This window comes from Pteropus vampyrus, unplaced genomic scaffold (assembly GCF_000151845.1).
Source record: "Pteropus vampyrus isolate Shadow unplaced genomic scaffold, Pvam_2.0 Scaffold24, whole genome shotgun sequence".
NCBI lineage: Eukaryota > Metazoa > Chordata > Mammalia > Chiroptera > Pteropodidae > Pteropus > Pteropus vampyrus.
This window is the reverse complement of record NW_011888805.1, coordinates 2,905,456-2,916,769: the sequence shown is the minus strand read 5'-3', so window position 1 is coordinate 2,916,769 and position 11,314 is coordinate 2,905,456. Positions and strand designations below refer to the sequence as shown.

The window sequence follows — 11,314 nt, the reverse complement described above, 5'->3', positions numbered from 1 at the left end:
TCTTACGCCACCAAGTTTGCAGTAATTTGTTACAGCAGCAGTAGGAAACTAACACACATCTTAGTACTTGGAAGTGGGGTTCTGATGTAACAAATACATAAAAATGTGGAAGGAACTTGGAATTGGGCAATGGGCAGATGCTGGAAAAATTTTAAGAAGAATGATAGAAAAAACCTAGATTGCTTTCAATAGACTGTTAGTAGAAAGAAATATGAGTGTGAATGACTCTGCTAGTGAGGACTCAGAAGAATGTGAGGGGGAGCCTGGTAAACATATGTTGTCTGTCTTAGAGAATACCTATGTCATCATAAACAGACAGTTGGTAGAAATAAGAATGTTAAAAGCACTACTAGTGAAGGCTCAAATGGAAATGAAGAACATGTCATTAGAAAGTGAGGGAGAGAGAATTCTTGTTATATAGTGGCAGGTTGCTTAGCTGAATTGTGTCCTGCAGTTACATGGAAAGCAAAATTTGTAAATTATGAATTTGGATATTTCACCAAAGAGATTTCCAAGCAAAGTGTTAAAGGTGAATCCTCATTCCTTTTGGCTGCTTACAGGAAAATGCAAGAGGAAGGACATAAATTAAAGGAGGACCTGTTAGGCAAAAATGAATAAACTGAGAAATCCTCAGCCTACCTAGACTGTAAATATGCTAAAATTAAGAGATTCGCTGGCAGGAGGGTGTGCTCTGGAGAGAAAGCCAAGGAAGGTGGCATCTGGACAACCTTTTGCTAGTACATCAGAAGGGTCAAAGGTCAGAGTAGTTAGTCAGACAAAGGCCTCTTGGAGGAGATTACACATTCTACTCATGGATCCTCTCAGCCGTTTGTGCAAAAGAGAAATGAGGTTACCTAGGAAAGATCTATGGAAGGAAGAGCCTTGTGTCTAATGGGACAAATTTCCTTGACATGTACAAGAGACCTCCAGGGTATCTGAGTATGTCCTACCATACGAAACACTGACAGCTTTGACTAAAAGGGACAAAAAGAGTATGAAATAAAACTGTCAGACTCACAAAATTAGACAGGTAGGAAATAGGCTGGTAAGTGATTCAGCTGCAAACATGTGCCATATTTCACAGAAAAGGAAGGCTATCTCTATGGGCAGGGAGCCTCAGACCAAAGGCAGAGCCTGGGACCACAGCTGATTATTCTCAGGCCTTGAAATCTGGGTTGCTTGGCCAGTAGGTTCTGAAATTGTTTGGTACTGGTGACTATTTTTTTCTTCCTTTTCCTCTCCTTTTTGAATGAGAATGTTTATAATTGGAACCCTATGCCGGTCCCACTGTTGTATTTTGGAAGCAGATAACTTGTTTTCTAATTTCACAGGTTCACAGATGGAGAGGAATTTTGCCTCAGGATGGATCGGGGCTTACTCGTACCTGATTTAGATGGTTTAAATGATGAGACTTGAGAATTCTGAGCTGATGAAATTTAGATGAGATGTTGGACTTAAATTGATGCCGTAATGGTTTGATACTTTTGGAGATGTTGGGATGGAATGAATGTATTTTGCATGTGGTACTGATGTGAATTTTTATGTACCAGAAGGCAGACTATGCTAGGCAGAACAGCGCACCTGTAAAGATGTTCACATCTAAATCTCCTGAACCTGTGAATATTCTGTTACATGACAAAAGGAAATTAATGTTTCAGATGGAATTAAGATTGCTAATCAGCTGAATTTAAGATAGGCTTTTTGCCTTGAATTATTCCTTTTATGATATTAAAATTATATTACCTAGTTTCTTTTACATTTATCTGGTGTACTTGTACATCTTTTTATTTTCAACTTTTCTGAAAAATTTTTTGTTAAGTGGGTCTGTTTGATCTAGCATAGATTCTTTCTTTGGAATCTAGTTTATCATTTTATTATAATTGGTGACTTAAGCCAATATTCTTTTTATTTAAATGACAAATATATTTAGTCCAATTTCTGCCATAATATTTTATTTTATATGTTTTAAAGGCTTTAACTAGGTATTTTATTTGCTCTGCTTCTTTAGTATGCATGTGTGTATGTGGATGTGCATGTATAGTTCTGATATTTAGTGAACTTTTTATTATTGCAGGAGTTGGTCTCATGTTTTACTTTTAAAATATACTTATTTTTCAAGTATAATATTCATACATAAAAACACACAAAACGTGCACAGCTTGATGAATTTTCACAAAATGAAAATACCCATTTAATCATTCCTGAGGTAAGGAAATTGAACATCCCCAGCACCCACAATGTCCCCTTGTGTTGTCTCCCAGTTGCGACCACACTTCATTTTAAACATAACTATGATTCTGACTTTTAAAACTAGATTATTTTTTGCCTGTTTGGAACTGTTTATAATTCAAATCATATAGATGTTACTCTTGTTTCTGTTTAACATTATGTTTATGAGATTCATTCATTTTATTGCACATACACTAGCTTGCTTATTCTCATTGCTCTGTAGTATTCACTATGACATCACTTGTCTCTTTTACTTTGATGAACTGTTAGGTTGGTTATGGTTCTTGGCTATTAGATACACCGATGCGGTGAACATTCCTGTTCGTATTTGTACACATTTCAGTTGAGCGTAAAACTAGAAGTCAAATTTCTTTGCATAGTGTACATGTATATTCAGGTAGGGTTTTCTGTATATTTTCTTGATACCTTTTATCAATTAAAGTAAATACTATTTAAAGATTCATCATGACTTTACCAACATTTACTTAGAATTTTAATTTTTTAGTGATCAAATATTTGGAGATAGATTAGTTTTTTTTAATTCTAATTTAATTTATGGTGCTCAGAGAATTAATTTTTTGAAATGTGCTGAGATTTGCCTTATTGTTTAGTACAGGTTAATTTTAAAATTAAAATTAATTATTTTAAAAGTTAATTATGTATATGCCATAGAAATAAATTTTTCTCTTTTGTTAAACATAAGATCCTATATGTACTTGTTAAAGCAAGATGTTAATTGTGCTATAATTTTTTAAGTTCCTATGAAATTTTGTGAACTTCATCTATTATCAGTTGACAGATGTGTGTTAGGCAAAGAGAGATTCATACAGGGAAGTTTAATATTTATTAATTTATATTGTGCTGCTATGTTATTTGGTGCATAAATTTAGAAGTATCATATATTTCAGTTATACTGACTCTTCTTATTCTTGCTAATGACATACCTGAAAATACATGGAATCTCACATTAATATAGCAACCTCTCCTTTGTTTTGGTTAGTATTTAATCTCCTTTACTATCATTTTACTTTTAATGTTCATATTTAAGGTGGATCTATTATATAAGATATAACTGTTTATGAATTTATTTGTTGTTCTTATCTAATTGAAAATCTGTGCCATTTACCTGGTGAATTTAGTTGTAATTACTGTTATATCTGGAATTAGTACAATCACCTTATTTTGTGTTTCTTATTCAGCCTACCTGTTCTATTTTTCACCCTCCAATCTCCTTTCTTACCTTTTATTGGATTGTTTAGGAGTTGGTTTTTTAAAAGGTATTTAATTTTGTTTCTGACATCTTTCTAAGAGTAGGGTCTTTGACCCCATAGTGATATGATATATGATATTTCATATCACTATGGTTTTGGAATTTTTAATAGCATAGAGCTAGGTTTTTAAATCTAGTTTTAGAAGAATTGTCTTTTAAAGGAAAACTTAATTCATTTGTGAATTTAATATTAGTTTAGCACTCTGGTGTGTGTGTGTGTGTGTGTGTGTGTGTGTGTGTTTATGTTTGTGTGTATTGTTTTGAGCTTATCTCACTAGGTTCATTTTTGATGAGGATAGATTTTTAAAGTATCTTTAAATATTGACTTCCAATGATATTTTATTTGATCTAGGGATTTTTAATAACCTTAGGTTGGTTTTCTGATAATCTCTGTGCTTATGGCTCTTGTACCGTATAGGTTTTGTACATTCAGACAATACATATATGCATTGTGACTTTCCCTATGTTTTTTTTTTTTTTCTCTATTTTTTTTAACCCTAACCCCTGAACCAACTGCAAGCTTTCTCAGTCTGGTGGGCAACACTTTCAGATCCACCCAGCTGGATTCTGCACCCATCAAGGTTTCCAACTTTATGCTAGGATGTCAGCTTCAAAACCCTGACTTCCACAGTTTATAAAACCATCTGTCACATCACCAGATGGATCTTAGAACCCACTTCCAATTCTCTAGGATCTCCTTTGCAGAGACTAAACTATAGTGGGCTGCTGTTGCTTTACCTCATGCTTATTGTTTGGCTTTGATTCTTCTCACCATTTCTATCTCCTGGAAATTACATTTTGTTTCTTGATTATACTTTATTCTGTATTTCAAGATAATTGTAGTAAGAGGAATACCTATATAACTAAGTTGACTGTGCTGTAAAAACTTTTAGCAATTAAAAAAAATTCTACATTTATTTATTTACATTTTTAAATTAAATTTATTGGGGTGACATTAATTAATAAAATTATATATGTTTCAAGTGTGCAATTCAATAATACATCATCTGTATATTGCATTGTGTGTTCACCACCCAAAGCCAAATCTCCTTGCTTCACAATATATTCTATTTTTAAAAATTTATTATTATTTATGCCTACAGCACCTGGTCTTCCTAGGTGGTCTCCCATCCAAGTACTAACCAGGCTCGACCCTGCTGAGCTTCCGAGATCAGACATCAGGCTTGTTCAGAGTAGCATGGCCGTAGACCATGGACTGTGGCTCCACTAGGGCGCAAACCCAGGACCTTTTGCATGTAAAACAGACGTGCTAACCACTACACTATGGAACCACATCCAATATATTCTATTTTTAATGAAAAAATATATCAATATATCAAAAATAGTTTGAACAGTTAGGATAAGTTAATATGTCATATAGCTATTGATCCAAATTTGGTAAAGATATTTTTTCTTTCAAATGAATAGATCTAGAAATCAGAGATTAGAATAATTTGCACTGGGTCTGTTAAGAGAATTCATTAATGAAGTTACTAAATCATTGGCTTCACTTTTGAAAAGCCACAAATTGCAGTGCTCTGACCTTCTGTTCAATTAAGAAAAATAAATCAGTATAATAAAAAAAATAAAAACTGCAAAATGTCCTGATAGCATGGCTGGCATCTCAGAAGATAAGAAAGCAACATTGGAAAATTAGACCTTTACGTGAGTACTTGTAACTTTCCCACCACTGTGGACTTCATATACTCTTTTCTTAGTCTTTGTTTCTTCCTTCCTCTCTCTGTTCTTCTCTTCTTCTTTTTTTTTTTTCTTCCATAAATATTTACTGAGGACACAGTTAAATTATCTGTAGCACTGAAGAATTACTCTTGTTGCTTGAGGACTCTCATCTGGGAATTCCATTTTAGCTATCCAATGACCACTCAGCTCAAGAAATTGCCTAGACACACACGATTTCTGAGAATAACTCAAGATCTTCATAACTCATTAATTATCTACTTTCATTTTAGAGACCATTTATGTATTATTATTCATTTTACCTACCTTCCCTTCCTCCGTGTATACTTATGTGCCTTTTTCCTATGTGGTGTTACATCAAATGGGGTTAGAGCGTCTACTGTCTTCATCAAAGACTTATTTTTTCTGTTTCACAGAAACGTGGATAGGTCTTGCTTCCAGTTTGTTGTTTATAAGGGGAGTCCTCCTTTCAACTCAGGGCTGCTTTAGAACTAGAGGTCACTAAAAGATAAATGGTAATGGGAATTTTAGTGATGAGGTAGAACCTGTTGGATAAGCTCACTTTTAACTTCAGTAAAGTCAAAAGCTAAAGCTTCAAATTCCATTGAAACTTGCAGAATTTAAGCTCCAAAATGGGTCAGTTCTGACTTTGCGATGTGGAATCCTATAGCCGATAGCTCACTATAACACGAGATGATTTGGGAGTCATACTGAGGGAACTCAGAACATGCCTTTACAGTTTTTCTGAGTGGCACTTGGGATATCTCTGTGACTTGAACAGTGGGCATTTCTGGGCTCATAATTACATAGAAATTAGGGTATGCTAAAAGAGGTGTAAGCAAGAGCTATAACTTGCCCTAAGCTCCAGTGGCCTCATCGATTTCTCCAGGGTCACTAGTTAGTCTAGGTAATGAAAATGAGACCACCATCTCATTAAAAAATATTAGCTTTACTTTCTAACGAAAACTTTAAAAGAACTGACAGCACTTAAAAATTTTAATATATCTTAGAAAATAGCAAATACACGATAGACAGATGAAAAACAGAAAAGTATTCAAATATTTTCTGATAAATGTCAGTAAAGATCTTGAGCCTGTCTTTCTGCGGCAATTAGGTAATGTTCAATGAAATCCGATATACTCATGAAGTAAATCTCATTATGGCCAGTTTCAATCTATCGACATGAAGTGACTTAATGCACAGCTGGGGAAAATGCTAACAGTAGGTTCTTGCCACTGTCTTGCACCACCTCCAGCATACACTGATTATAGTATTCTACATGAATTCTTGAATGCAAATTAGTTTATAGAGTTTTTTTATCCATTAGTTGATTAACTCATCTAATAGATATATAATGAACATCTACTATGAGCTGAGAACTGTTATAAATTCTGGGGTTATATAAGTGAACAACAACAAAAACAAAAAAGATTTAAAAGGCCTCTATGCATATGTGAAACTTTCATTTTGGTGGAAATATATAGAAAATATATTTATATGGTATGTCAGATAGTGATACATTTTAAGGAGGAAAAGAGATTAGAGAAGAGAAATAGATAGAAAGAATACAACTTTAAATAGGAATAGACCTCTCTGAGAATGTGGTATTTGATCAGATATGATGGAAGTGAAAGAGTGAGCCAGACAAATATCCAAGCAAAGAAAATTCCAGAATCTTAGGCATGTAGAATAGCCAATGCAAAGATCCTACGACCAGGGTATCCCTGCTCATTAAGGAACAGCAAGGTGGCCGGTGTGGCTGGAGCAGAGCAAAGGGTAGAACAGTAGAGATGAGAGAGGTCATGGGGACCAGAATGTGTAGGGCCTTTTAAGGTACTCATTAAAAGGCTTTCGGTGAGGTAGAAAGGCATTGGGGACTTTTATGCAAAGGAGTGCCAGGATCTGATTTGTGCTTTAATCAGAATCACTCTACCTCCTTTATTACATTCTTTTTCTAATGGGTCTCTTGCCTCCCTTCAGTTGTTTCTTAAAATTATCTAGGATACTGCAGGCTCTCGGTCGGGTGGCATAGAGACCTGAAAAATATAGGTTCAGCAGCAATAAAACAGCCAGGGATTTAAAACAGAGAGCAAAGAAGGGTGATTTAGAGCTGTAAAATTTCGCATTAAGAAATGAAGCCACCACCGTCTTCCCAACAAAATGAAAAGTCTCTAGTTGGTAGTCACGGCTTGCTTCATTTATCATAACCATCAAGATAAGGTTTCTGAGGTTTCCTTTTTTGAAAAGTTTAGCAGCGTCATCTTTACTTTAACAGTGTCTAAGTCAAAAAAGCTAGAGAGATCTAGAACAGTGCTTCTTGAACTCTCTTCTTTTTTTAAAATTTCCAATCTAGTGTGGAGTTGTACTTTGGTAAAATACAATAAAGATAAAGATAAATTACTAAGAAATCAAATATAACATAAGGACATGCAAAATACAAGCCCAACGTTGTATATTAAATTCAACATAAAATCTCATTTCAGTAATATAATAAAAATAAAGCAAGGGAGAAAAGAATTACAAAAACTATATCCATTTTCATTGAAAGAGTGTGCCTAAGTGATTAGTTGTGAAAAGTACTATTATATGTGTAGATTTTAGATATTCATAATTATAAATAAAAAATTGTAAGTGAAGTAGGGGTTCCCTATGTTAAATGCCTATTTGCACACTTTGAACAAACACCTTGCATATCAATATTTAAATGTTGTAATATAATAAATGAGTTTATTAAATTACCTATCTGAGTTGGATTAACAATGATACTTGCATCAGGTAATGCATATGTAAATTGCTTCTTTATTTGTTTTTTATAACATTCCTCATAAGATAACCAGCCTTACAGAGGTCTGTTGATGAAAATGAAAGAAGAGATTTTACAACAGTTTCAGCAAGTATGGGGTATTCATTTTGACTCCAAGTAAAACAAATAATGCTGCATTTTCAAAAGTTGTCTTCGATATTTTATCAGTAGCCAGTTCCAATAATTTATCTCATAAGATGATGGTTCAATTTAAATTATCTTTTGATTAAATAAATGAATTCCAGATTCATTACTTTCTTAGAGGAGAATTTTAAAAATAAATAATGCATTTAATAATATTCCATCTGCTATGGACTGAATTGTGTCCTCTCAAAAAATTCACACGTTGGTGTTCTAACCTCCAATGTGACTGTATTTGGAGATAAGGCCTTTAGATAAGGTAATTAAGGTTAAATGAGGTCATAATAGTCGAACCCTGATCTAATAGGATGAGTGTCCTTATAAGAAAATAAAAGAAAGAGAGATCTTGTGCGCATGCGCGCTCTCTCTCTCTCTCTCTCTCTTTCTCCCTATTCCTTCCTCCTTCCCTCCCTCCCTCCCTCACTCCCTCCCTTCCTTATCCTCTTCTCTCTCTCTTCCTCTCCCTCTCTCTCTCTCTCCAGAAACAATCAGCTGAAACTCAGATCTTAGACTTCTATTCTCCAGAACTGTGAAAAATAACTTGCTACTATTGAAGTCACCTCCTGGTAGCCCAAGGAGACTAAGGAAACCAACTTCATAAAGTGTTTGCCGGCAACACTTTGCAGATAATAATATCAAGATCATGTTTTATTCATTGATGATTATGATATGGCAATCTATAGAAATCTTGTTTTTCAAAGTTACTAACTTTTAAGTTTGTCCTTTGATCTCAGCTCCTGTTTGGAAAAAAACTTTAATTCTTTCTCTTCATAGAAATATAAAGATCATTAAACATATCAAAGATATCAGTTAAAAGAGCAAGTCAGGCTTTCCTATTGATTTGTTTAAATTTGGGAAGCAAACTGATTTCCTATCCTAAAGAAACACTAAGAGTTCGTTCTGTAGTTCAAACACTCTTGACATAATTTCTCCCCTCAATACCAACAGTAGCTGTTTATGATCAGGTTTTATATTATCACAAATGGCTGTATGGGAAAAATGATAAATAAATAAAAAAGAAGCCCTAATTTGTAGGATTTCCTGGCTTCTTTAAAATATATTTCTCCATCTTGGATAATTTCAACTTACCAATGTGAAATCACTGAACACAGCATTCAGAAAAAAATGCTAGCCACTAGTTCTGATGAGCCAAAAAAGCCACTTGTAGTGTACTGGTTCTTACATAATTCAAAATTTGTATGATGTCACTAAGCATTGTTTACTTCAGCTGGCCATTTTTTTCAAATCAAGACTTTGTAAATGAAGGAAGCATCACATCGATTTACATTCTCTCACATGCTAGTCAACTTAGGTAACTATTCCAGAATCTTTTCCTGATATTGGCAGTCACAGCCTCAGAATATACCCCTATACAAAACTCAAACTGCTAACCACATTTGTTAACAAAATAATACTTCATAATTTTATAAAATTTAGAGCTAGTTGTATTTCTCAGCAATGAAGCAAAAAGATTTAAACAAGAGCATAAATTTCTTCCTTCAAATCTTCATCATTTTCAAATTGCACGTATACAAGAAGTTCCACAAAAGCAATATCTGCACATTTATCAAGTTACAATGAAAGAATGCTGTGCCAGATTTATTTATTCAATGAGTTGGTTTTCCATACTATTAGACCGTTTCAGAAATCATCAAGCTGTGATAGCATTGGAAAGTAGTACTTGAGTTATCTTTTTTACCAGAGTCACTGAACAGTTCTAAGCAAATATCTTTGATACAGTCATTCACTAAAGTCTTGGCAACTCTATGTGTATTTTAGTCTTAGCAACTCAAAATGCCACTTTTTGTAAAACTCATGAAACACTAATGACTGTACGTAGAATACAGAACATATGGTTCCATCAGTTTTTTAATTCAATACATTTTCTTTCAAAGAGTTATTTTGTTTGTTTAAATTTAACCCTTTATATTTTTGTATAAACAATTAGTAAATTTTAATGATTTCATAAATTCATCAGCTTAAATGGCTGCACAGAAATACATTATGGTTTCAGCACTTCACCGTCAATTTGGGATAAAAACAAAATTTAATGTAAAAGCTGAAATATTTTCAGGGATATTTTGTTGGAAGTCTTTTTGCCCATCTTTCTATGGAATCACTTCCTTTGTCCACATTTAAATACTATTGCCACATTCAGCAGATTGTGTCTTGTCTTGTTAAAAAAAAAAAAAGTCCAGTGACCTCGTATGGCCATATACAATTGGAGTTAAAGTAAATAAAAAATTTTATTTCCTTAATTTAGAAAATAATTTTAAATATTAAATTATAAAGTAGGCTTGATTAAAATTTGAAGTGATTATAAAAATAAATTTATAAAAATAAGTGCTTATGTATTCTCAGATGTTTATATACTTTTGGGTTACAGTTGGCAAAGTAACCTCAAAATGTCACATACTATAACATGGCTTTACTGCATACGACATGCATATAGCTTAAGCCACAGGCAGTTTACCATATAAATTAAAAAAACAGTGTTTATGCCCCATTCAATGACATGAGTTCACTGATCATGTTCTTAGATCTTGCAACAATATCTAATGGCTGTAGATTTTTCTCAATGCTTATTCTAAGTCTCTATACTTAATGCCTCATTGATTAGTAACGAATGGTTCATGAGCTGACATCAATCCTTGGACCACACTGTGAATAGCACTTTTGTAGAGAAAGATTTTCTCAAATGTAGACATAACTCAGTACATTGGAAGGATCATGAGGAGATTCATGATAAAGAACTTTTAACATCTGATAAGACTTCATCATGTGCTAAATATTGGACAAAGTGTTTCACATGGATTACCTCATTTCATTCTCATACAATGCTAAGAGGTTCCTAACATTTCCATCCATATTTTATAGGTGGAGAAACTGAGGCTTAGAAAGTTTAGGTAACCAATTCCTATTTCATGTTGTCTTACAGGATTAGATAAATGAGAGATGAGATGGGCTCCTACATTGGTAGGTAGTAGAATTTGAAGGAAGAAAAAGACCTAGGGTAGTCATCCCTTATCCATGGTTTTACTTTCTGTGGTTTTAGTTACTCACAGTCAACTACAGCCCCAAAATATTAAGTGCAAACTCCAGAAATAAGCAATTCATGTTTTAAGTTGCTTGCTCTCCTGAGTAGCATGATGAAATGTTGCCTGTCCAGGATG

At 33.7% G+C, this 11,314-nt stretch overlaps 1 protein-coding gene and 1 pseudogene across 5 annotated transcripts in view; one reads left to right on the top strand and one right to left on the bottom strand.

The window, feature by feature from the left end:
* Positions 1-11,314, top strand: part of GRM1 (glutamate metabotropic receptor 1) — a 342,810-nt gene that overhangs the window by 225,026 nt on the left and 106,470 nt on the right. The window lies entirely within an intron of this gene.
* On the bottom strand, positions 4,594-4,709 carry LOC111737192 (annotated as a pseudogene).